The sequence below is a fragment of the Lonchura striata genome, chromosome 2 (assembly GCF_046129695.1).
Source record: "Lonchura striata isolate bLonStr1 chromosome 2, bLonStr1.mat, whole genome shotgun sequence".
NCBI classification, from domain to species: domain Eukaryota; kingdom Metazoa; phylum Chordata; class Aves; order Passeriformes; family Estrildidae; genus Lonchura; species Lonchura striata.
This window is the reverse complement of record NC_134604.1, coordinates 90,843,073-90,849,276: the sequence shown is the minus strand read 5'-3', so window position 1 is coordinate 90,849,276 and position 6,204 is coordinate 90,843,073.

Below are 6,204 nucleotides of genomic sequence, written 5' to 3'. Positions count from 1 at the left end.
TCAAAAGCATTTCCCACCTTTCTGGATGCTCTGTGGGTGACTGGAACAGGGGGTGTGTTTCACCTGTGAGAGGGACCAGCAGGACACGGGAGCTGAGATTTTGCACATGCTCACAAGTTGAGTTTGATATCTTTTGGCTTTTAAGGCTTCTTCTCCACTTGCACCTGAGTTCCTTGGTTATGAGCGCCTCTTGACAGTGTCACAGAGAACTAACAAAACACAGGAATTTTGCAGTATTTTGCAGTATTTTTTCCATTTGGGTCTTGTTATTTAAACCTCATCTCAGTAAAAACTGTTAGTGCTAAACACTTGTGTCCATCAGATCAAGCTGGAGATCAGGTCAAGAAATTCCTGCAGCCTTTTGACAAATTGTTGTGTTCTTGTGAATGCAGGCTCCTGCCCAAAGAGGCAGAGACAGAATCTACCCTTTGACTTAGATATTCACATAGAAGGAATATTCAGGACATCCAAATTTGCATGTGGAGAGTGCCGTAGTCAACATCTGCATGCAGCTGCATCCTGAGCTGCATCCCAAGCTGCCTGATGGCTTGGCAGTGCCACTCTTGGAACCCTTGGGGCAACCTCTCTTACACAGCAGGTATTGGCATCTTCTCTTGCCACATCTGAGAGGGGCAGTATCAGCAGGATCTGCTGCCACCATCAGCAGGATCTGAGCATTGCTATGGCCAACTACACCTGCCGCAAGTAGCTCAGGAGAGACAGGAACAGCAAGGCAGCCCCAGGAACACCGGGAGCCCAGGGTGCATGGGAGTAGTGTCTGCAGGTTCTCTGCTACAGTGTGACCCCTCCTAAAACAGAGAAAACATCACCACTGAGCTTCCCCTCTCTGCGCTCATGGTCAACTTGGGCAGTGCCAGCAGGACAGCCTGTGCCTGTGGAAACAGGAATCAGGTTTGGGATGGGAACTTGTGCAGCCATATCTGCAGGGAAGACTGCCCACTGGAATCAAGCATGTACCTCATGGGAATGCTGCAAAATACAATGGCTAAAGCAGCAAATACATTTCCAAGTCCCTGCTCCAATGTCTCCTGCACAGGAATGCAGCAGGCCCTGAGCTTGCTTCCCTTGTGGAGGAGCTGCCACCTGCTTTGTGCTCACTTGTCTTTTATGCTTCTCCCGATGACATCAAATAAATGCAGGCTTGCTGCCTGCCTTTGTGCAAACTCATCGTGGCGTGAGAGCTTCATTGCCACAATAGTAACTTTGTTTTGCAAATTCAGCTTAGCTGAAAGTAGAGACAGCATCCCCACAGAATGGGAATTGTGTCTGGTTGCATCACAGCTGACTTCAGTGCCATCTGTTTTCTTGCTTTTCAAATATAATGTTCTACATATATAGAGCTTCACCAAATTTCTGTTGCCCTGTTTCTTATTGAATTCCAAGGTCATTGACATTTAGGAAGATGGAAATCACTCTGTCTGTCAAATGGAGATTGGGCTCCATTCTATCGTGATCTATTGTGTTACTGGAAACTGATGTGGAATGTAAATATTCTGTAAAAATCCCTGCATTTGTGCTTGTTGCTAAAGAGAAGCTTATTCAACTCCAAACATTGTACTGACAACTTCACATTCAGTTTATAAATACATTCTGTTGCTTCTTTTGATTTAAAACCAAATGGCTGAAAGTTGTTTTTGAGAGTCTTTGGAGGCCCATCCATGGTTAAGCCAACACTACTCTTCATGCTGAAGGCAGTTTCTCTGCTGGCATTTATTTGCAGTCTTAGTCCTGAACAGCCCAAACAAAAGCCTGAAATACGAACATGACAAAACCCACTCACTGGGCACAAAATAATACTGAACATCAGAATAAAATATGCCTAAAAAAGAAACCCCAAACTTGATGGAATGTTGAAAATCTGGGGAAAATTACTTGTGAGTTGGTGATGCTGTTTGAGTATTACATGATGAGAGGAGAGAAGTAAAATTCTCAAGATACTTATTTATAACTGTTTCATTAGAAAGAAAAAATATCTGAAACAAATGGGAATCCAGGATCTTACCTGATAATTTCTAAGTGACTTAGATGCATTCACTCTGTCTTTTGTGTCTCCACTTGTTAAGAGGGTCCTTTCTCCAACTGTTAAGAAGAACTTCATTGAAGTTCTTGAAGACTGAAAATGTCATCTTACTAAGTGCTGGTTTCCCTCTTAGCAGTTAAACTCTCTCCCAAATGTCTTCATTGTTCCATAACTAAAAATTAAATATTTTCCAGATATATTTTGTGATTTACACTTCATTAGGCCACACCTGATCTCCTGAATATGCGCCATTTTCATATCCCATCTACAGAAATGTAAATACTATCAGAGGCTCATTACTATCACATAAATATTACAGTATGTTGATTCAAATTGACACAAACACACAAGATGTACTCCAGTGCTCTTTGCTCAATTCCAATTAAGCCTGGATTATTAAAAAAAAAAAATTGTCCAACACACTCCAAAAGGGTAAAGATTAGCAAAAATGGCACATAGACTCATGGTCCATGCAAGATCCATAAATGGCTCCCAGCATATGCAGAAGGCAGAAGATACGAAACATGCAGAAATAGGCAATTATTTTTCCCCTTCTCTTAAAAATGTTGATATAGTCTAGAATCAAATATGAAGATTCTGCATAGAAGTCGAAAGGGGGTGGGCAAGGGCTGGGTCTTTACTGGTATTGGTGTTCTAGTTTTTTTTTTTTCTGTCAGGATCTCAGTTGCAAACACTAGTGAACAGATTGAAAAGTAATTCTGGTAGGCTCCAGCTGGCCAGACAGAGCGTTTGGCTTCAGACTGTCCTCCAAACGTGGAGGCCTTGGCCTGTTACTACTGATCTGTGCTCAGGTATGTGTGTGTTGTGCTGCTCCCTATACCTGGCTGTGTAGAAACACAGATGTTTCTGCTGGATGAAACTGAAGAGAAGTTCCATCTCACCTTGTTTCTTAACAATAAACTTGAATATGGCACCAATATATGACATTACCTGCTGGAAGTTCTTGCACAGTTTTGACAGCTGTTGAAGGTCATCAGCATCCAGAAACAAGAGTATGTGTACAATTATGTTCTCAGGCATTCAGTCAAGAAAATCAGGATATCAAAGGAGAAATGGAAACATTTTCAGGGCTGAAAAGGCTCAGTCTTGTTTCCTTAACATTTAAAAACATCCTGAAATACAAAGATTAAAGTTGCTTATATATTGGGAACTTTAAAGTTCCTAAATCAGGGATCAAATAACAAGGAGGAAAACATTTGTGAATATGTTACATAAGGTAAAAATATAACCAGGGGTATTTAGATGTATCTCCAATGAATTGTGATCTCCCTAGCTACACTGTTAGGTAACATTCATTGCTGTATTTGTTACAGTTACTAATGCATAATAAGCAAAAGGCCATTTCAGAAAGTAATTTAGAAGCCTACGGGAAGGAATTGAATGAAAAAATAGCTGTCTTGGATGATTAAACTCCATGCCTTCAAAAGCCTGCTGGCATTTTTACTGAGAGATTTCACCAGTGGATATGGTAAATTTTTGCATGTTGCTTATTAAAAAAAAAAAATCTAGAACTGCAAATGATATTCAAGTGTTTTTCACAATAATATAACCGAAAGGGGGGAGACTTATGAAACTTTAGCATGATTTCATAAATCAAATTTAATCCCTAGATGTAAAGGAAAAAAAGTTCTAAACAAGTTAAAAAAAGAAAGTATAACCATACAGTAAAAAAAAAAGTCTATTTAAAAAAAGTTATTCACTGCAGTTAGTTGAGATGTGTTCTTTACCTATGCTCTGTAATTGATAATCCAGAAAAAAAAAAATCTCTGTGGGATTTCATAACCTCCTTTGAGAGAACTTCTTCACTAGGTTGAAAGGAAATCCTCCAAGTACTCCAAATCACTTACAGGTAACAATAGCATGGAAGAAGTTTACTTAGTCTGTCTAAGAAGAAACCTAATAAATGGGGTACACCAGGTTTATCTGAAATTTAATTAAGTGTTTGATTCCATTCTCAATGGAAATAATTAACTACAGTAGCTGGAAATTAATTTTAAAACTGTAAGATGAATGAAAGCACTGGCAAATCAGAAAGAGATGACAAGTTCAGGATCAAGTGAAAATTACAGGTTATTAGTTGGCCTTGGGTTGACTTTACAGCTATTTCCATGAATGAACAAAGCAGGAGTCAGCATTTTGAGTAATAAAAAGCAGATAAAATGCAAGTACAAGGGGATAAGTAGCAATAATATTCTTAGCTGCAGATTTGGATAGAGTCGACCAGTTGGGTTTTGTTAGTCATGGAAAACCACAATCCCCAATGATAAATGTATAACCTGTAGTTAAAGAGATATGAGCCTGGGACGTGACTACACAGAACACCTGGAGGGTATCTAGCCTGCAGTGCTAGATTTCTCCATGGCATCTAGATGTGGAAAAAATAAATAAATTCCTCATCAATCAGTAATTGTAGTTAATCACTACACTTCCACTACATTTTCAGAGCATGGGCAGGATTGATTTTGTTGGAAACTTAGATATGACTGGTGAAAAATCCTGCTTCTATCCAAGCAGCCGGGGGATGTAACAGATCACTGCTGAATGCTGCCTGTCACAGAGCCGCCCTCTTGGTAAGGAAATGCTGCCGAACCTACAGCCCAAACCTACAGCCCGAACCTTGCCTGAAGGAGCTCTGAGCCATCCCTACCTATCCTCTCAGTGGGTACCAAGGAGAAAAGCTTAGCATCTTTCCCTCTGCTTCTCTCCTCTAGAAGATGTAGAGAGCAATGAGGATGTGTGAGAGACGGAACTATTAAGAGACAATGACTCAAAACATTCTTCATTTGTGGAGATGCCAGGGTGCTTGGTTGACAGGGAGTAGGTGAACTTTTAGTTGTGTAATGGCTAAACCTCTGATCTGATAAGGCACAGGGTGAATGATGGGCTGAGAGTGAGATAAGCGCTGGATCCAGTGGAGAGAATTGTGCCCCTTGTCGTGCCAAGCTGTGCTTCCTTGCACAAACCACTGGGCTGTGGGGCTTGCCCTCCTCCCCCTGGAAATGCCAGGGAACTCAAGTGTGACCAGAGCAGGTTCATCTCTGCTGATGGGACATAATGGGGCAAACTGATTCAACTGCACCATGATCTACAGTATTACATGAAGCTCCCTGGTCCTGAGAAGGCACCTGATTTATATTTACTTGAACCAGAGTGAATATAAACCCAAGAGATTATGTGTTCCGCAGATTCATCCCCACCACTTCTTCGGGACTTCGTCCATCACCTGACCACCACTTTGACCACAATCGCTGGACAGTAATCAAGTCTTACTGTGAGGCTTAGGGTGGTGAGATCCTCACCTTTCCTTTCCTTTCCTTTCCTTTCCTTTCCTTTCCTTTCCTTTCCTTTCCTTTCCTTTCCTTTCCTTTCCTTTCCTTTCCTTTCCTTTCCTTTCCTTTCCTTTCCTTTCCTTTCCTTTCCTTTCCTTTCCTTTCCTTTCCTTTCCTTTCCTTTCCTTTCCTTTCCTTTCCTTTCCTTTCCTTTCCTTTCCTTTCCTTTCCTTTCCTTTCCTTTCCTTTCCTTTCCTTTCCTTTCCTTTCCTTTCCTTTCCTTTCCTTTCCTTTCCTTTCCTTTCCTTTCCTTTCCTTTCCTTTCCTTTCCTTTCCTTTCCTTTCCTTTCCTTTCCTTTCCTTTCCTTTCCTTTCCTTTCCTTTCCTTTCCTTTCCTTTCCTTTCCTCTTTCCTTCTTTCCTTTCCTTTTTCTTCTTTCCTTTGTCCTTTCTTTCTTTCCCCTTGTATGTGTCCTTGGGTGATGTTGCACTTTCACATTGCAATGCTTTCATGTTGTATTACTATAGATAATAACCACCCAAACAGCTCCATACCTGTTTTCCTTTGCAGCCAAGTTGTTCTATAATAAAACCTACATTGTTTATTTACAACTACTGATCATTCAGTATTGTTTCACACTAACGTCCCCCAAGGGATCTAGTAACAAGAACCTGGGTTATCCTCAGCTTCTGTCTTAACAAAATGCCCCTCAGCCTCCAGAGAGTGTTTCCTTAAACACCTCCGGGGAGTAACTGTCCCTGGAGATGTTTAAGGAAAAAATGGACAGGTTGACATGCGGGTGCTCATTCACAGGTTGGAGTTGATTTCAGAGGTCCAACTTAATTGGTTCTGTGATTCTGTAACTCTTTCATT